The following is a 21,780-nucleotide window of genomic DNA, read 5'->3' as shown; positions in this document are numbered from 1 at the left end:
CCCCCTGCCCGCCGCCCGCGCGCGCGCGCGCACACGCTCCGCGCGCCGCCGAAACGCACACCCGGGGGGCGGGCCGACCGCGGGGCGCGCCCGGCTCCGAAACTTTGCTCGCCACTCATTGATCCGCGCTGCGCCCGCGCGGGGGCCCCCTCGCTCGCGGCCTGTCACCCACGGCCCGCCCCCGCCCAGCCCATTGGGCCCCGCGCCGCCCCCGCCCGCGCGCCCGGCCGCCTCGACCGCCGACTGGCTGCTCGCGACGCTAATCACTCCGGCGGCCTCCGGGGGACTGCGGGCGGTCGTGGGGGGGCGGGAGCCCCGCGAGTCGGAGGCGCTGAAAAGGGGGCGATTTTTTTTTTTCCTTTTTGGTCAAATCTTGGCCGGCGTCAGAGCAATAACAGCAAAAAGCTGCTGCAGAATAGATGGGGGTTAGGTCAGGTTTGCAGATAAATAACTTTCGTGCGGGGTCTGGGGGAAGACCGTTCGGTTGTTATGCTAGTAATAACTCAGGGGTGAGGGGGTCGAGAGAAAGAAAAGAAAGGCGGGGGGCGAGGGTCTGTTAGCGCGGGGAGGAAGGATTAAGCAAAGCCTGTCTGGGAATGCACCGAGCAGATTGGCTTTAACCGTTTCCTGCCCCTTCCCTTCGATGGATCGGACAGAATCTAAACCAACTCCCCCTCCCCCATTCCTGCTGGGTCTGCAGCGCGTGCTCCCTGCCCTCCAGGGCTGGCTCAACCCTAAACCTGCACCCATCTCGCCTCCCCAACCCCTAGGTGACGGGGGGGCACCGAGGCCTCGGTACCCACTGCACTTTGGACTTCCTAGAGGAAAAGCCGGGGGAACTTGGTGTTTGTTTTGCTTCCCTCCCCAAATGGATCCCAGGTGCCAGTAGCCAAACCTTACGGTTTCAACGATAACAATGGTAGCCCTTGGGAAAGAAGGCGCTCTTTTCCGGTTGCAGAGTTTGGGATTTTGATCTCTGTTGGAGTGTTTCCCCTTGACATTTTGTAGCCAAAGGAATACCGACCTTTGTGTGTGTGTGTGTGTGTGTGTGTGTGTGTGTGTGTGTGTGCGCGCGCGCGCGCTGCTGCGGGGCGAGTGGGTGGGGGGTGGATGAGAAGGAGGGGGGAGTCTGGGGAAAGGATAAATATGAGGAAAATATATAAGTAAATACAATGAATTGTAAACTTGAAAATTGCTCATGTGTCTTGTACTACACTCAGATTAACTCCCCTGCTATTTACTGTGGCTAATTTTGGTGGTGTCATGCATCGCGTCTAGAAAAAAAAAAAAAAGACTAGAAATCAGGTCAGTATTCCTTTCCCTTTAAGAGAAACCAGTTCGAAAATAAGAATTTAAACGAGCAATGCAAATACAGTATAGGGCGTATCTCATACACTTCTGCCACCCTGATCCCCTCCAATTTAAAACTTTCTGAGCCCGAGGAAGACGCAGCCATGCGTCAATGCTGCCCTCTGCTGTTCGGTCGCTCTTATGTCTTTGGTTGCCCGGTTTCTTGCTCAAAATTAAACGCAGAGACCAGAAAGATCAGATTACACGGCTCATTCCTCCTTCTTGCCTAGGGATAGTGGCAAAGAAAAAAGATCTTTAGGGATCTCCTAGTCCCTTTCTTTATTTAAGGTAAAAAAAGAAAAGAAAGCAGTCGAGCAAACAGCAAATGCAAGTCCTCTGATGCGGACAGCCTGTAACGGAAGCATCCATGGAAACCTGAATACTAAAAAACGCGATCGCCAGTTCCTTTGTTTAGGTTAGAAGGTTCGCTTCTGCACGCCCCTCCACTGCGTGGATATACGTAATGGCACATACAGTATATGTAATCAGTGAATTGGAAACAGACAAGAAAGTTAAATTTCACCATTCCTGTACTTTCAGAAACGAAAAAGTTTTTAAAGCTTTGGAAGCTGTTTTTTTTTTTTATGGGAGACCCCTTTTAAGTCTTTTCTCAAACCTTCCCCTGCCAAAAAGTTACAATCTCAATACCATTATTTCAGAGTAACTGAGCGAACAAAGAGTTGTACATTAAAGTAGAACCGAAATTTTGTACAAACCATGGCTATGATGTGTGATTTTGAAAGAATAGTAGGGGTTTTTCTGTTGTGTGTTGTTCTTTGCTAACATACTTTGGTCATTCGAGTTGCAAGAGGTAGAAAGGCAACACCAGGTACTTGTTGTAGCAGAGCAAGTACCGCGGAGAGAGCCTGTGGGACATCTCCTATTTAGTATCAGCGCGTTACATTAGTATCATTTATGGGCGGATTTAATCTGGGGCAACAGGCGAAAATCATTCATTCTGCAGAATGGGAGTGTCCATTCTGTGTAATCTATATTTTATATTATATAAATTTATTTTTAAAATAAGATGGCAGAATTAAGTAAAACAGAACATATGTATATATTCAGTACATGAAATAACTTGTGAACAATTCTGAATAAGGAGTAGCAAAAATGATTTAGATAATGGTACGGTTATTTGAATAATGGAAGCTTCCCATGATAACTACTTTAAAGTAACACATTCATTTATAGGTAAAACCTACACTTAAAGTTAAAATTTATGTATACTAGGCACATAATTTAAAGGACAGTATAGAGAATGGTTTTAACAAAAGATAAGGAACAAAGACTTTATTTTATTTTATTTTTCTCCATTGGGTTTCAAAACTTGTGTCGATATGATGCATGATTAAAAAGTAAGGATGCTGCTGTTAATTTTTTTTTTAATTTTAAAAAATTAAGTAAATATGCAGCCCAAAAGGTAAAATGAAAGAAAATAAAGACATAGCTTATTTTTGCTCTTCCACCAAAAGCTTAATTATTTTAAGAAAAGGATGACTTAGTGAAAGCTTTCACTAAACAGGAAATGAGATGAGAAAGACGATGTTCAGCAACTTTAATACGCTGTAGGGAAAATTACATTTTGATGTGCAGGCATGAAAGAAACTAGAGATTCTAGCTCCTTTGAACTGTAGGGAATACTTAAAAACAAACAGCTTTAAAACAATTTGTTATCTTGATCTGTACGCACCAGCCATCATTACTTCATTCAAAGTCTGAAATTACTACTATTTGTGCATGTTTCAGACCCCAGGTGAAGAAGTTTAGGCTAATCATACTGACCTCATTCAACCCCACCCTCCTCCCCTGTCTTTACCCCTCTTCACTCCCCATCACGGGACCCCAGCGGCAAAGGTTACAAAAGGGGACTCTCATCTTCCAGAATTTATGTGGCAATTCCTATCATATTGTGTCAGCTCTTTGATCTTCTAAGAAAATATTTTAAAATGAAGTAATTTTAGTAGTAATAATAGCCTGACATGTTGCCAAAATAGGAAACCTAATCTCCATTATTTCTTTAATTATTTTCCTCTTTCCAATTTTTCTTTCTCCTTTGGGAAATCTTATTTGGTACTTACTTACCCATAAACTGGGTTGATAGTTTGTCTCACTGTCTTCTGGAAACTTCCACAATCTGATATTCCAATTCACTCATTTATTTTTCAGGTATATCCACTCTACCACTGACTAATTTTTTATTCTCTTTATACCAACTCATTTTTTCATACTTAATATTTCTATCTTGTTTTTAAATGCGTTTTAACCCATTTTCTATTGACAGTATTCGTCAGTCATCTCTCGATGTTTAAAATGCCTTTTAGATTCTCCTTCCACCTGTTAAAAGGTCTCTCTCCTGTGTGTCCAGCTTGCCTTACTGGGAGGCATTGCTTTCCTTACGTGTTAGCTGTTGGGCTAGTGAGCTCTTGTTGTGCTCAGAGTCAGCTGAGCTGGTAACATGTGCTGAGGAGGGATTTCTGAAGGCCCGGCCTGTCTGTGAGTTGAGAGCAGGGCTTGGCAACATTTTTAGCTAAAAAAACAAGATAGTAAATATTTTAGGTTTGGAGAGCCCGACAGTCTCTGTCACGCTACTACCTAAACTTGCCCTTGTAATGAGGCAGCAGCTGTGGAGAATGTGGAAATCACTGGGAATGTATGGCTGTGTTCCAATAAAACTTTATTCATCAAAACAGAAAGCAGGTCCAATTTGGCCCTCAGGATGGCCGCTGTTTTAGAGCGTAGGAGATGCGCCTTGTACAGGAGTCTCGACTAGAACCACCACTGTCCATCATTTCCATTTGTGATCTTTTTTTACATCTATGTACCTACATAGATGCATAGTCAATAAAGTCAATATTTTGAATAAGATTCAACATTTCTATGTTTTACATGAGTTGCCTTTTTACCTTTCTCCTTTGACATTCTGTAATCTTGGATGTTAAACTCTGCAGTACAGTGTGATTGGGAAGTGCCCATGGCCCTGAATTGTAATCCCAGGCTGCGGTTTTCAGAGCAGGGTGGGACGTTCAGTGCCTAAGGGCGACAGGTGTGTATGCGTGTGTCTCCTGAAGACACTGACGTCTTGGCTGTTGCTGCGAATTTCTGCAGAAAATCGCACAATAATCGCCTCAAGGTGACACAGGGTAGAGGCAAAAGCTGGTTTTTTTTTCCTTCCAGTCATCTTTGTAGTCTTTCATCAAAACTTTCTGACCTTTATTATTTGGTACTAAGCTTGCTCCTTTCGTATCCATATCTCCTTGAGATACATATATATATTTTTTTTTCTGGCCAGTGTTCAATTCCCAAAGGTTTTATGGAAACACCAGTACATGCAAATAAATCTGAAAGTATAAGATAGAAACTAAAATCATATTTTTTAACATCACACTTATGGGAGAAGCCAAATAAAGGGTTAGGGTTACAATCCTTCATAATGCAGTGCATGTGAGTCTGTGAGCAAACCCACTGGGATGGAAATTGCTTATGCTAAATGTGAGACCAGGTTTCTGGGTATTGTGGCATTTGCCACAAACTAGTAATTACCTACCATAATTTGGAGAAACTACTCAGTCCAACAACTGTTTCTGACAATCTACCCTTTTGTTGAAATATATAATATGTGAATAGTGGCTCACATTTTAATCTTTATTAGGTATAAATGCAACCCAAATTAGATATAAATAAAATCCAATTTATCTCAAACTAAAATATATTGATATGGATAATACTCAAAGACTGCATTAACGTTAAAAAATGAAACTGGCATTGAATTTCATGATGGAATATAAGGAGGATAAAGAAAGTAGACACCTTTAATTTATATGTATGTCAGGTCAGAGAAGTATTAAGTAGGCTGATATGCTGTTCTGTCCAGGCTCACTCCATTTAACACATGGAAAATTGTGGGAATGCAAAACAATGTGAACTGCAGTTTTTGTCTTCTGTATCCAGTAGAGAAGTAGGAGAATCCTACCTGAGGGTTGGTTCTGAAAACACAAATAACCTCAACATACAGCTACTATTTTATCATGGTTTCTATTTTAAATGTATTTAAGATAAAGAAGTAGATACCACTATAAGACTAATTTATATTGTGTTATTGCTTATTGAGGATTCTCAATATTTTATTGGCCAAATATTTTATCATATGAACTGGCCAAAAATTTTAATTGTTCCTTTAAAGTTGATATTCAGTGTTTTTCTCAGTTATAGTGCTGTGAAAATTCATGCTTCTTTGATCACCATTCATTCATTCATCCAATAAAGTGTATTGGTAAGTAACTATGTTGTCAATTAATTGAAAAGCTACGGCAGACACAGTGGCAAATAAAACAGATGCAGCTTCCGAAATTCTAAAAAGGAATTTTAACTTTTAATGATCCTTATTTCTCATGTCCAAGTTGCTTCCCAGAAATGATATCCCAGTTAATAATCAAAACCAAAGTCTCTGCATCAAAGAAACAAATATTTTCCAATGCATTAAGGAAGATGAAAAGGGTGTCTTCTCTTAACGTGCATTTCTACTATATTTTCATACCTTAGCTCTTTGTTTTGCTTTTTAAAAAAATTCACGTTTGTTGCCAATTTAATCAGTTCGGGTCTCAGACCATTTTTTTGGTGTTGCTAGTGCTGTTGTAAAATCTATTTGTTTTCCTCTACAAACACCTAATTTTCTTTTAAACTTATAATTTATTTCATTTATTCATCAACTAAATATGTATTCGTAAAACTCGAACTCTAGTTTCTTCACTCTGTTCTTCCCTCTACTTCTTCATTTTGATTTGAGTTGTGCCAGTTGGAAAGTGAGTGACTGGTCTTCTCCTGGTCTAGCCTGATGCCTGGAATTCAGAGTATTCAACAAATGTCTGCTCAATTTCATCCCACATACAATGCCTAAAATGTTTTTTAAAAAAGGCAATAACAATTGGTTTGAATGACAATCTAAAAACGTGATTATTTTAAAACATGGTCACGGGTCATAGTCACACGTGATTCTGGGTGGGGGCGATGCTCAGAATACCGAACAGCAGACAAGGAAACACTTGAATAATTAAACAAATGCTACGGTGGGTACCGTTATCTTGACATTCACCTCCCATCCAAACCTCCCTGCCTTCCTCCAGTGTGTGCATATTTCTAGAGGCTGTTTCTCAGACTCTCCCTTGCTCCTGTATTTAAATGTGCATACATGGAATTTGTTATGCAAACACACGCAGAAGCTGTCTTCGTTTTGCTTTCTCCATTTCGCTGCCAGCCAGCACCGCCCCGGATCCCGGATGCCTGCCCTCAGTGGCATGTGTTGCGAAGCACCAGGTGTATCACCTGGAGCTGCACCAGGTGTATCATCTGGGGCTGCAGCAAATTCCAAACTCCTGGATCCCAGACACTTTGGTGTGTCGGTGAAGTTACTTCTTCCAACGGTGGCCTCTTCCTTCCCCACCTTGTGGGTGGTTACAAAAGTCACAACACCTGTTTCTATCACTGTCCTGATAATCCTGAAAGCACTGAGTGTCTTTCTTGAAATAGCTACACTACCTGATGGTTCCTGTAGCTGGACCTTGGCCAGTACATTCACATGCAATAAAATATCACACCACTTCCTTCATCTTTCAAGAAGGGAGAAATTCCTCGGTTGGTATCAGAATATTAACCTCCAGTGAATACTCACACGTAGTCATGTGTGGCCAGCACGGTTTGTCAAGGTTTGATTAATAGAATAGTGTTTGAGCACAAATAGATTCTCTTTAGTGAAGAAGACTCAAGTCTAATACGAGTGAGAAGTAGTGAACACGATATACTTTGGAATAAAGAAAAACCTCAGAACTCGCACGTATTAGAAGTCAAGGACAAAAGAGAGAGGGCCTCCGTAGTACTTGAGCGTTTTGATATTTCATGGTACTCCAGGCCCTTATTAAAAGAAAGAGTGCGTTGCCGGTACTATTTAGTTGGAATATTCCAGATGTCTCTAGTCTTTATAAACATATCACAACATCTTAATTCTTTGTTTATTTGAATTGCTCCTTAGTCATGTCTCTTTTTCATTCCATTCTTAATCACTGAGTCGGTGATTAAAAATGGCAAACATGTGTTTTGAGAAGAAACTAAGCTATGATTTTGGTTGTGGGCAGCATTTTGGAGGGAGGACTACATTAACCCCTCCCTCCCCACCCTGCTCAGGAACTCACAAGACACAAGGAAACAGGGAACACAAAATAAGTAAACAAAGCACAGGAAAATAAACGACTTTTCAGTTCAAATGCCTCCTTTATATGGTTATCCCAAGGAGATGTTTCTGGAGACACACACCAATAAAAAGCGACATCTTAATATTTGAAAACAAAGTGAATCTGGAATAATGTGGTCCATCATGTCGAGAACATCATGGTGGTTAAGATTCCTCATTGTTTTTCTTACATGAAGATCAGCTTTAGAATCTGACAATCATTGAATCCCATCTAAACTCTGCATCCTATTCACCGTCGGGTCAAGTGTAAGTCATTTCCACATGATTGAGTTCTTTTAGGTAAAAATGAGAGAAATCAGATCACATGGTAACTGTGAATTGGTTACTGTCAGCATATGAAACATACTTCAGTTTATATCTGAAAAAGTTCAGATTAAACGTTTCAGATAAAATTCAATACAGAACATTGTACTTATATTGGGAAGTACTGGGGAATATAATTTTAATTTTTATGGAAGGGAAACAAATTTCTTTAAAAACAGCACTGCATCGTTACATACATAGAATTTCAAAGTTTACAGTGCTGGTTTATAAAAGTGGCTTGCTTTTTAAGCCAGGAGATTGGTAGTGATAGGTTTATATCATATGTGTTAGAGGGTTGTCCAAACTCTTACTGATCTCCAGTGGGTCTGTGATGTTATTTTTTCTTCTTTAATTAATAATTTATGTCGGATTAAATGGTGAGCAGGGCGTAGGCAGGAGCAGGTACCGCTGCCTGTGGCCAGGTGTGCTGAGCCAGGACGGCCCAGGACCCAGAGCCCTGACGAAGGCATGGTGACGAGGTGTACCCCAGGCTGACCCAGAGGACGCGTGCCAAGGACAAATGAAATCAGTGGTGCACATCATTTCATTTCTTTGTTTGATTTGCATGTTACAGACCCCTTTCTGGAGTATTTTTAGAAGCTCTGTATGAAAACAGTCTGGTGGTCAAGAGACTTGGAATGAGGGGCTGGTGCACCAGAACTCCAGGCCCGGCTGCCTTCCACTCACTGCAGGTTTGCTCAGAACGAACACCGTCTGTCTGTCCTGCCCCGGCAGCACACAAGGGGCGCGCGTGTTTTTGACAGTCTGTTCTCTCCGGAACACCGTCTTCTCGCAGCACGTGCCTTGGGTGAGGCAGAAGTGCCCCGCTGCCTCTGGGGGCCGACTGGCAGCTCTGTGTTGATATCTGAGTAACGTCCACGCGGCCGGACTTAACCAGGAGGCGTGTTTGCCGTGCACATCACTGGTAGTAACTACCCGGACGGTGACTCGGGGATGGGATTGGATTTGTCTTTCGCCCACTGGTTGATCTTCCGTCAAGTCAACGAGATAGGAAGAGAGCATTTGCAAAATGCAGGCGATCAAGTATTTTCTGGAGCCACGGAGAGTGGAAACGGCATCTCCCAGACGTGGGGGCTGGAGAAGATCTCCACCTTTTCTGAAGCGCGGTGCCTGGCGGGACCACCGTACTTGCTGCTTGTTTGTTTGATGAACCCGAACTAGAAGGCACCATGCTGAGCTCTTCTCCGTGGGATCCTTCTCACCTGGTGAGTTCACGGAGAAGATGCTGTCCCATGGAGGGAAACCTGATGAAGGTGACAATAAAACTGTCGATGTCACAGAATTCCAGCTGAAAGGCCAATGTGCAAAGAGCTCGAAAGCCATCATTCCTGGGCTCACAACGAGAAAACAAGAACTGGAAAGCAATAACTTTTGGTGAACTCCTCGGAGAAGTGAGGTTACAAGAAAACAAGTTCCCCCAAATCTGGAGAGACAGGCAAATCCAGAGCCAGCTCAGGTAGAGCTGAGATCTGCTTACCTGGACCAGCTGGTAGGGACACACAGACGGTAACGTTGATGAAGAGCTGGCGGCCGAGTGTGGGCTACCATCATTACGGATGTGCGCGTTTTGTGTATTTTACCACATACACTTAGTATCATTTTTTCATGCTCAAAATGTCCCAAATTTGAGCAGCAGAAGCCCCATCACACTGGCTCCTTTGCCCTTCAGACATTCTCTCTTAGTCCTTCCTTGGTTTCTGGCACATCAATGCATCAAGACTCACCAGCCCCTTCCTCACCGAAAGCCCACATCAGCCACTGCTCATGGGTCCCCATCCCCTTCAGTGTGAACGTGAGTGTGAATACGAGGACTGTGCATCGATGTGCCCACTGCTCCAGGCACCGCTGTCTTGTGGCTCTTTCAGGGGGACAGACTCAGGGTCTGTATTTTAAAAAATAAAGTCATGATTTTTTTTGTCAAAAACAAAGAGTGTGTTAGCAAAAATAGTAAACCATATACATGTCATCACATTTTTAATAAAGTTTTTAGTAAATTCAAGTTCATGGTGAACATTAACTCAAATCTTGGAGAATTCTTCTTCTCTTGCCCTCACTAAAGTGAATGAGTTCTAGAATTGTTGTGGCAGCTTCAACTTGCAGAATGTATTTTTCTTAATTTTAATGCAGATTTTGAAACGTGTGAAAGATAATAGTATCTATCACTCATCTTCAGAAAAATCAGTATTTTGCTTATCTTAGTTCATCTACTTCTTTTAAAAAAACACTTAAGTTCTGTTAGGTACAGTAAATACCAGATATCATGTCATTTCATACCTAAGAATTCAACACACATCTTGAACACTTAAGGGCTATTTATTTTTGCTTATCTCCATTTTGTTTAGCTCTTTGTCTGAAGTTTTGATCTGTTCTTTCATTTGGGCCGTGTTTCTTTGTCTCCTCATTTTGGCAGCCTCCCTGTGTTTGTTTCTGTGTATTAGGCAGAGCTGCTTTGACTGAGTCTTGGTCCTGTGGCCTAATGTAGCTGGTGTCCTGTAGGGTCCGGTGACACGGCCTTCCCTATCACCCAAGCTGGGTACTCAAGTTCACCTCTCCTGTGGGCTGAGTACACCCTCCTCTTGTAGTTGAGCCTTGGTTGCTCTTGGCAGATCAATGGGAGGGATTTACCCAGGCCAGTCAGCTGCAAGGACTGGCTGTGATCACTGACCACCCACTTCCGCCCTCTGTGGAGGGTCAGCTGTGCAGGGGCAGGGTGGTGGTGCTCTGGGGTGGTCTGTAGCTGTCCACTGGGTGCACTGGTCCTGGAGTTTCCAGGGTGATGCAGGCCAAGGTCAGACCCAACCTGTGTTTTTCCCGGGGCCCCCTCCCTGAGCTGTAAAGCAATCTGAGATGGCTGCTGCTTGTGCTGGGCTGGGAGATTCCCTGGTGAAGCCAACTATGAATCTAATCTGGCTGCTGCCAGGGCTCACAGAAGCCAGGCCAGCTGTTGCTTATTTGACAGGATTTAAGAGCCAAGACCAGCCATTTTCACAAGAAAGCAGCTCGGGTGGGCCCATAATTTGGGTGGGGTTGAGCCTCTGGGGATCTCTCAGGTGGGTCACATACTGTTAGTCAGGTTGATGGAGTCTTCGATACGGCACCAGCTGGCTGGCTCTCTTGGGGGAGGCTGAGCAAAGGGACAATGGCCTGTGCTCACCTTCATCCCAGACACTTCGGTCCCTCCCTGTGCACCCCAGGTGCTTTTCGAGCTGCTACCCTGGTGCTGGAGCTCAGAGCGAGTGAGTCGGAAGAAATGAATCTGTGTGGGGGTTCTATTTTTTTTTTTAAGATTTATTTATTTTTACAAGAGATGGGAGAAAGAAAGAGGGAAAGAAACATCAATGCGTGGTTACCTCTAGCATGCACCCCACTGGGGACCTGACCCACAATCTAGGCATGTGCCCTGATGGGAATCAAACCTGCGACCCCCTGGCTTGCAGGCCAGCACTCAGTTTACTCAGCAACACCAGCCGGGGCTGTGTGTGGGTTCTTTAAGAGGAACTGCTAGGGGCTCCGGGAGTTTCTTCCACTGACTCAATGACCACTGGTTTTTGCAGCCAGAAGCTGTGGGGACTTATCTTCCTGGCACTAGAACCCTGGGCTTGGGGGACCTGGCGTGGGTCTGGGACTCCTTGCGGTGGAGATAGGCCTCTTGAATGTCTATCCACGTGCGTGTAGGACCAGTCCATTCCACACCTGCACCCTTCGCACCACATGTGGTTTCTGTAATTCCGTAGTTGTCGGGCTTCCATTCAGCTGGATTTCTGATGCTCCCGAGTGCTGGCTGTCCTATATTTTTGCTGTAATTTTGATGTGGTTGTGCAAAGAAGCCATATCTGCCTACACCCCACCTTGACCGGGAGTCTGGTCATGATCAGTTTTTTTAATATAAAAAGGGAGAGTAATGTATCACCCCCTAGTGCCAAATCAGTTTAAATCCTGAGGATAGCAAACACTAACATCATTGGATCTTGGCTTTTTGAGAGCATATTTCAGACTTTAAAGGATTGCAGAAAGGTCAGATGAGAACAGTAAGTCTCAAATTGGTGGTATTGGGTTGTGACTTATGAAAAAATATATATTCAAATTTCCCAGATTTTTGTGGGCTGGAAATCTAGTCCACAGTTCTTGCCAATAAAATTTTGGGGGGTTAACAAAAAGACTCAACTCTTATTTAAGAACTTTTGGACTTTCCTCTACCCATAATTTTTAGAAGGGATTAAAAGAGGGTGGTCAGCCGTGTTCTTTTCCTTTCTGGCATAACATTATAAGGGAGAAAAAAGAGAAAAAACATTTGGAATAATAAGGTATCTTTCCCTTGAATGATACTTTACATAAATCATACAATTGAAACAGTTTTACAATGAAAATACAGCATATATGACTAGCTCTTACGGAAACAGATTCTTTTCATCAGGGGATTCTGTGAAGGTCAGAACCATTGTGGCCCAGGGTAATTCTGGGGATAATTCTGAGGATGAGAAATAGGCCCCCTCGCCTTATAAAGTATGTTTTGGGGTCTAAAACATAAGCTTTAACAATTAATAATAATCCTTCATTCAACTATATTGCTGTAGATTGCTATTACATACATTTAGTAATACTTCTTCACACTGTGATAACAATTTCTTGTTTCAGTGGGAAGTTCATGAAACAAGCATAGTATATGTACTAATGAATATCACACCAATAAGTAGTAGGTGTTATTTATTCTTTTTGTGTGTGGTTTGTTTGGCATAATGTGGGGAAAAAGAAACCTTTGAAATCCTCAGGTACTAGTTCCCAATAAAATAATCCATAGTTATCCTTACACTGTTAATTCTATACTATACTAGTACTACTAACACCATTAATGTTAGGTCGAACCTGCACAAAATGAAGCTTACATATTTTGGTTACTTGACGAAGATAATTAATATACTGAACAGTAGCTACAGACTTCAAGGCCTGAGGGGAAAGTTTAGACTCTGATGAATCTAGTTTCAGACGGAAGTGGGTTAAATCCAACCACCAGGGCGCCGTCCTGTGATGCTGAGATATACAGCTCGCTGACATTAGAGACCAATCTAGAATCTCAGGGTGTCTGTGGGGAGGAGGGAGCGTGGAGTCTGAAGGAAGTACCACTTGCAGACCAGGGAGATGCCCACCGTGCGCATCTACCTTGAAGGCTGGTAGTGGGGGATGGAGAAATCATGCACATGGAACACTCTGCATAATCACACGACCACCACAGACGGCTCTCCACATCGGTGAGGCTGGACCGGGTCCACAACGACAGGACCTCACGTGGTTCCTGTGCACATCCGCTGTTTTCCCTTCTAGATCTAAATGCTGAAGATCGCCTCTAAAAATGTCCTTTTTCAAAGCAGCCACATGGTGGCAGACTTTCACAAGAAAGAGACAATATTCCTAAGGTTGTGGGCAACCTCTCAGTTTTCTTTGGATGCTAGTAAAAGTCCAAAGTGTACAAAATCACACCCAGGACAGACACCATAACTTCCTCATCTCTACAGTCTAGAAACCTAGAAATAGGATTTCTTGTATTAAAGGGAGTTGTTTTTGGTATCGGTTGTGGGGCCTCTCTCTCGTGGCGCAAAGGTGCTCAGCAGGGAGGAGACTCACCTTCCCTGGCACCGGACACCTTCCCCCTCGGGACTGCTCATTCTGACCAGGTGGAGACAGGTTCTAACAGGAAAAGCCTATTGTGCTGTGAGAGTTCGAGAACGTGAATCTTGGGGTCAAGATCACAGATGTTAGTAGATCCTTATTCTGGCTTTCCTCCTTACATTCTTGACTGACCTTGGACAAGTTTCTTAATGGTCCTTGCCTCAGTTTTTTTAACTGTAAAATGGGAACAATAAAACCATTTGCCTCCAAGTTTCCTTGTGAGGATGGAATGTGCGTTCGGAACACTCAGGAGAGAGTTTGCACACAGTGAACACCATGCTCGCTGCTGTTACTGTGACTATCTGTCATCACGAACAAAAGGAAGCAGAGGAAAGGCTGCAGTGCTTATCGCCCGGAACTGAACATTAGGAAAATATCGCCTAGTAAATTTGATTTGCAGAATTTGGGGGGATAGCTCAGCGTTTGGAAAGCTTACCCCAGCACAAATGTCCTTTCCTACCTGCCCCCTGCTCCCACTCCTCTGTTCCTGGTCCACGGCCCCCTCCCCGCAGCACCCCACCTTCCCAGCCTCCCAGCCCCACAGCAGTGACTCCCCTGTGAACATCAGACGCAGATGCACGCACCACAGCTGAAGGGCCGGAAACACAGGGAGTGTCCCGTCTGGAATCGTCCAGGCGTGGGAACACTGGAGAGCGTCTGGAGACAGCAACAGCAGTAGCACAGAAATGCTGAATGGCGGGTCTGCCCTACAGTAAGGGAAAGTTGAAGAAGGTTCCCCCATCAAACTCTCTCTCCTCAACTTGGGCCCAGCATCCCCAGGGCAGAGGGAAGGAAGCAGAGGAATATTTGGGGGGGGGGGGGGGTTTCTGCTTCCTCCCTCCCATTCACTGCCGGCAGCCAGGCGAGAGTCGTTGGGCCCAGAGGTTATTGGAAGAAAAGCCACAGAAAGAACAGAGACTTTTCTGTTTCTATGGGAACAGAGACTGCAGGTCGAAGTTACGTATTTACTTCAGTTTTTCTCACCCAGCTTGAGGACATGAAGGAAATGCTGAGAACTCCAGTTAAAGCTGCCATTCGCGCAGTGCATCGTGAAGAGAGAGATAAACACGTCGCCCATTTCTCCTTTCCCTCACTCACAAAAACACGTTTACGAGACCCAGTTCTGCCTTAGACACCAGCGAGCGCAGCTGGAGCTGGTGTGAAATGAAGTAACGGAAAAGTTACGGGAGAAGATGGAAAACTGGGAAACCAGAGACAAGCGGAGATTAACTGAGCGCATGCGTAAGTGTCACCTATAAAACAATAAAACAAATGTAGCCATTCCTGCCACTGCAACAATTAGTTATATAAAATGATGATAAAAAGCCCATATCTGTCACTGAAAATTTTTAAACTGATTACATAGCACGAAGAATTAAATTGCATTATTTATAAAGACCATTGCTCTTCCCGCCTGGTTCCAGCATTTAATGGTCACTGCACACTGAGAAGTCCCCTCGAGTATACAATGTTTGCCTCCCTTCCCTTAACACATTTTGTCAAAATTTCCTATGAGCTACTTTGAAAAAAAATGTCTTTGGTATAGATACTTTTCTGAGTGTGTAACTCACACCCGAGTACACATCGCGGTGTGGCGGTGTGTTCGAGTTCTGCCACAAGTCTAGAGCTTGCCTCTGCTGCCTCAGAGTGATTTCCCTGGCAGGCAGCTCTCCCGTACAAATGCACACAACTATGGCCACCTCTTCCCGTTGAACACGCACCCCTGCCCCTCCGTGGAGACGGGGAGATAATTAGTGAGTGGATTAACTTTCAAAGTGGATGAGCAGGTCAGAACTCTGTTAATTTGGGTCTTTTCCTTTGAAGATGTGTCTTACTTGTTTTACAATACGTTAGTGCAGCTTTAAACGTACTGGAGACGCAGCTACAAAGAGAGTAAGTGAACGGATTAGCTGGTAGCCTGGGCTTTGAGGGTGTCAAAGGAACAAACTTCATTCTCTTCTCACCTGCCTACCTGGTGGGCATGGGTGCCGCTCACTCTCCCATCGCTTGTATAAAATCTTGGTGGGCTGTAGAGGTGTAGAAACTTCAAGTCCACCGCAGGCCACTCTCAAACCTGCAGATTGTCCACCGATTTGAAGGATTTGTCATTGCCCCACTGAGGGCCTGCCCCAACGGTGCCCCTGGCAGCCAGGCTGGGGGGTTGCAGCTGGCAGCCCCTCTGCCCTTCATTGCCCTGGGCAACTCCATCTCCAGGCTGGGAGGAGCTGCAATGATGGACGAAGCCCTTTGGAGGGGCAGAAGTGTCATCAGAGGTGACAAGTGTCCAAGCTGCCTTTTCTCAGGGCTTCTCCAAGGCTTCCCTGCACGGGCCTCCCACTGAAGTGCCTGGTGCAGGTGCTGCCTCTTCTGGCTGCTCAACATTGACCTTCGTGCCCCCCCTTCAGCGGTCACCTCCCTGATGTCAGAAGGACTTCTTGAATGAATGCCTTCTTTGCAAGCACACTTGTTTTCACCCAGATGTCTCCCTTAACCCAGCAGAACGTGCCTCTCCTGAAACTTTCTGCAGACATGGTCCCGGGTTTCCCACTCTCTTGATGTCTTTCCTACTCTGAGCCCAGAGCACACACGTTAAGCCTCCCTCTGGCTTAGCCTGGGGTGAAAGGACGCACACCCTCTCCCTACAGTGGCGGGGCTGGGGGCTTCAGGGGGCAGGACACAGGCGGGCTCTTCCAAAGTCAACTGTAAACTCACTCTTGGTTCTCTCTGCGAGGATGCAGATGTGGATGAGGGCCGATGCTGAGGCATCCGCAGACTCACAGTGTTCTGCGGAAGTATGGTGTCCCCCCGGAGACTGTGAGGGTCTGAGGGTTTATCACATTTCTTGATCTCAGCATTTGGGACTTGGGTGAAATGATAATACGATGGAGATTTCACATCTAAACGTTATGACATACATATTTGGCTGTCATTACACTGAAAATGATGTCCAATAAAAAATATTTAGACCTGTGATGTGATTGTTAAAATATGCAGTTTGTAGTTGGTCTAGGTTTGAATGCAGGATGGGATAGTTATCAGCTGTGCGGTCTCAGGCAAGTTACTTAACTTTTCTGAGCCTTACTTTCCTCATCTTTTCTTTTTTTACTTTTAAATATTTTATTTATTTATTTTTAGAGAGAGGGCAAGGGAGGGAGAAAGAGAGGGAAAGAAACATCAGTGTGCCATTGCCTTTCATGCGCCCCCTACTGGGTACCTAGCCCGAAACCCAGGCATGTGCCCTGACTGGGAATCAAACCAGCCACCCTTTGGTTCACAGGATGGCGCTCAATGCACTGAGCCACACCAGCCAGGACTTTAAGAAAGAATTAAAAATTGCCTCACATCTTTATTGCATAGAATTAAATGAGACACTGTACAAAAGTTTTTAACATAGTATCAATCACAACAAATACATATAATAAATAGTAGTTTTTTAAATATCTCCATTTTATCGTTCTTTCACACTCACGCCTCAAAGAGGCGCTGTCCGCCGCTGCCCCACAGATGCTGTAAATGCCGGTGCGCATCACGTGCCCAGCGCTGTTCATCGCGCTCTCGGACCCTCTGTCCGGCAGCATCTTGACCCAAAACTCCTCCACTCTGTCCATTCATAACGTTCCCTGTGCACTCCTTCCTTTCCTGCTTCGCTCACAGTGTTTTCCCACCAGGAACGTGCTCTCTTTTCCTTAGTCACCCAGACTTGACCCACTCCAAAGCCAACACGCAAGCCCCTGGATTCCCTCTGGCCTTTCCAACCCCTGGTGTTCACGGACTTGTCTTAACAACTTCCTTTCTCCCTCCCTCTCCCCCTCCCTCCCCCTCCCTCTCTCTCTCCCTCCCCTCTCCCCCTCTCCCTCCCCCTCCCTCCTTCTCCCTCTCCCTCCCTCCCTCTCCCCCTCTCCCTCCCTCTCCCCCTCTCCCTCCCTCTCCCCCTCCCTCCCTCTCCCTCTCCCCCTCTCCCTCCCTCTCCCCTCTCCCTCCCTCTCCCTCTCCCTCCCTCCCCTCCCTTTCCCCCTCCCTCCTTCTCCCTCTCCCCCTCCCTCCCTCTCCCCCTCCCTCCCTCTCCCCTCCCTCCCCTCCCCCTCCCTCCATCCCCCTCCCTCTCCCTCCCCTCTCCCCCTCCCTCCCTCTCCCCCTCTCCCTCCCTCTCCCTCCCTTCTCCCTCTCCCTCTCCCTCCCTCTCCCCTTCCCTCTCCCCCTCTCCCTCTCCCTCCTTCTCCCTCCCTCTCTCCCTCTCTCTCCCTCTCTCTCTCGTGGTTCGCACACTGCCTGAGCTGAATGGCCCTTTCTTGGGAACACAGATGACCACACCCCAAGCCCCTGGGACGCTGGAGCTGGGCAGCCCCGTAAGACGCCACCCAGAAACGGGAGGCGCTGGCTCCTCCTGGGGGGACCGTGATCATAGGAATAGGAAAACAGATCAGTTTTATTTCCCTCCTCTCTCCTGTGAACCCTTCTCAGGAAGTGACCCCACCTTCCAAGGCTGCAATAAGGTGTCCTGTGCTGTGTGAATGTGGGGGCTCCGATACTGTACCCCACCCGCTCCCCCCAGAAAGGGCCGTGGGCCACGCGTCCTATAACACTAGAGACGCTAGGGGGCGTTTTCTCTCTGTGCCCCGTGTTCTTTTTCCGTTTTTCAACATCCTCGGTTGTCTGGGCTTGCAGCTCCCACGCAAGTGGTCCCCACTCCACCGAAAACTCAGGGTCAAGGACAGGACAGCTATGGAAATCTCCTTTCCCGTGCCTCAAGTTAGATGATAGCTACAATATTGATTCAACTTAATCTTCACCTTCTCTTCTGTGATCTTGTATGCATTGCTATTGACCTTTTTCTCAATGCCTCCCTCAACAAGCCCAATTAGCATTCTTTACAGGTGGGGTTCATGTTCTCTCCCCTCCGCTGGTACGTTGTCAAGTGCCATTATGGCGGAGAAAGGAGCTCACTCGGTCTTTTTACTACAAAACAGATGAATAGTGGATATTGTTTACAACCATTCAGTTATTCCAGTTACACTACTATTTTCTATTATAAATACATTGTTAATAAAAATCCCACATCCCTGAAAAGTATCCCTTTCTCTTTGTTCATAGACCCACAATATATACAGATTTTTAAGGCTCACCTGTTCTTAAAGACAAATATCTTTATTTAAAATGCACTTTTTCTCTGATTCTTACTGTAGGTTCCCAAAAATGAGCCAGCGAAAATTAAAAAGTGCAATATCTGTGAAGTAATGGCAGTAAACCAGGAGCAAGGGCCTGGGGTGCTCTGTCATGAAACAAAAACCAGGCTCCTAGCAAGACGAGAAAGACAAGACACTGAGGCCTCCATGGCAGGGCCTTAAACAATCCCTGGGCCGTGTCCCCACACTGCAGTGCGCCAAACTCGTAGGTTCCAGGAAGTTGCAAAAGAGAAGACAGTGACTCTTGTAAAAGCTCTGGGATGTTTAAGCCTGTCAGATATGCACACTCTCTTGCTGGGTAGGTGGTATTCTGGCGGAGTTTCCAGGTTTGTCTCTAGAAGTGTCATTTCTTTGATACTGGAATGATTAGCCTGAGAAATGACCTCCTCTGACCCACACATGGGGGCCTCCAGCAGAGAAAGGTAAAATAGTGATCTACCACCATTCAGCTCGTACGTGGAAGGCTGGGTCCCAGAATTCACGGATCTGTAGCTTGGGACTGTGCCCTGTACAGCAAAACATTGTTTCTCAGTGGCTTCATTAAAATGAAATGAAATGAAGTGTCTTATTATCACGATACTGTATCATTACAGAATTAGGGGTATGTTGAAAAGCATGTAATGCAACCTTGGGTTGGTGATGCTGAATTTTAAATGAAACCTAGAAAATTTAAACATATGCATAGGAAATATCCAACATATCACACCCCTGGATATAGCATATCCATAGACATATCATACGTAGGATATCTCCAATATATCATATTGATCTGATCATATTTATTATAAGGAATCGGTTTGGGTGGTTACGGAGGCTTACAGGCCCCAAGATCTGCTGCTAGCAAGCTGGAGACCCAGCCAGCGGAGTGGGGAGTTCAGTCCAGAGGCCTGCAGGCTCTGGTAGCCGGAACAGCCGACCTTTTACATTGAGTACAGAGGCAGACAAAAACCACATCTCAGCTCTAGGGCACTCGGGCCTGAGGGACTCTCTCGTACTTAGCCTTTTTGCTCTGTTCTGACCTTCGAGTCATCGGATGAGGTCAGTCCACATGAGCAAGGAGGGCCTTCTGATCTATTCATTCTATCGATTCAGATTTCTTCTCACCCTCACGAACACACCGGAGTCTGACCGGGTGTCTGGGCCGCCCACTGCCCAGCCAGGCTAACCACCACAGGATTTGGCGTTCCTCACTTCCATGCCCGGATGGTCCGGAAGAAGACATGAGCGTGCGCTCACCCCACCATGTCGACGTCGGTGGATGCGGCCTCCTCCTTTCCCCACACTTCATTAAGAACGGTGTGCCGATTCCTTTGAAAAATCTACCTGAACTCCAACATTCATCACTCCACTGACACCACTTTCAAGATCGGAGCAGTTGGACCTTCACTTTGTCTGCAAGATGGCTTTTTTTCCCCTCTCCTAACCTTCTAATCCACTCTACTAAAAAGAAACCTCCCGTGTTCATTACGGAGAAACTGGCCAACACTCTTCAGAGCTCCACAAGCAGCAGCCTGAGGAAACAAGCTTCGAAAAGTGCTGTAGAAATGCCACACGCTCTCACCCTGAACCCCGTGACCTGATGTGCACTGGTACCTCAAAGGAACCCGCTTTATAAAACTCTGGAATGTAGTTAATGACCCTGACTTTCTAGATAGATGCAATTGTATTCAATAATTATAGCTACTTACTTGTTTTTATTTAAAAAAAAAACCCTCTGGTCTAAAAATTATATTTGGGTATTAAAAGTGTAATGAACTCAGTTAAAATAATCTTGCTTGTACTTGTTTGCTTCATTTGTATTTCTTCCCTTTTAATTGAGCACGCCTAACACCACTTTAGCACTGCATGTTTACTCCTGCTTGACAGTGAACTTCTCGTCCCCAAGGTCACTAAGTCATCTTTCCAAGGGGCACAGGTGCCAGCCTGCTCTAGTGTCCAAGGGTGACTTCACACAGGTCAGGGCCACCATGGTCCATGGGGCCCTCTCGGGATCACCTCAAATCAACCGCAACAGTCTCGTCATCCGAGGCAGGTTTCCTGGGCTCCCTTTCAAGTGAGCCTCCACCGGCAATAAAAGAAAAATTTTTTAAAGAAAAAAATCAACTGCAATAAGGGCATTTGTGCGACATAAACAGACAAATGCAACCCATCTGGCTTCCCTCCCCTGCCCCTTCCTCTCTCCCACCCGACAAACAGGCTGTTCAACATCCCTCATTATTACTCTCACTTATGGATATTTTGTAATTAAATGTGCTATGGAAAACTTACTGCATGTTAAATATTGAATCTCTTATTAAAGGAGCATAAATTAACTACTTAAAAATGTATACCGTCAAATAAAAATTTCTGCCATATTCTAGGTCCTATGAGTTTTGGTCATCTTTAAAAGACTCAGAGAGTAAAAGTGTGTATTGAATTAAATGTGAGTAATAGTAGTACCTATTCCAAAAAGTTGTGTTGGATATTAAATAGTCAATACAAATGCTTATTTTAGTGTTTGCCTGATAATAAATCCTTATTAAATGTTTATGCTAACAGCACCAGAATTAGAAATAATTATATTTGTAGTAAGAGAACATTATATAACTCCTCCTCCCACACATACTCTCCGCCCCCCCACTCCCCAAGTGCTCAAGGAAACTTCACACACTTGTGTATGGAGACACTCATGTGCGTCGAACAATATAAAATAGAATATACAGTAGAATAACATACTTCCAGGCACCTCTCTGCTCATGCTTGTACTTAAACACACATGCTATGCACAGAAATACATATATGTATTTGTTTTAAATGGGATTGTACCATATTTTAAAAGACTTTTAAGCACTTAATATATCATTGCAACCTTTGCAGGCTCACACAGATGTAACTTGGTATATCTTTATAGGTCCATACTTTTGTCACTTAAAATCTTGGGACTAAATGGATTTTGAAATCCAGGGTTTTGGGTTTTTTTTTTTAAAAAGGAACATAATACATACACTGTATGTTATTACAGCTTTCTAATTATGT

Source organism: Artibeus jamaicensis, unplaced genomic scaffold, assembly GCF_021234435.1.
Source record: "Artibeus jamaicensis isolate MK-2021 breed Jamaican fruit bat unplaced genomic scaffold, CSHL_Jam_final scaffold_537, whole genome shotgun sequence".
Classification (NCBI taxonomy): Eukaryota; Metazoa; Chordata; class Mammalia; order Chiroptera; family Phyllostomidae; genus Artibeus; species Artibeus jamaicensis.
This window is presented reverse-complemented; position numbering follows the sequence as displayed.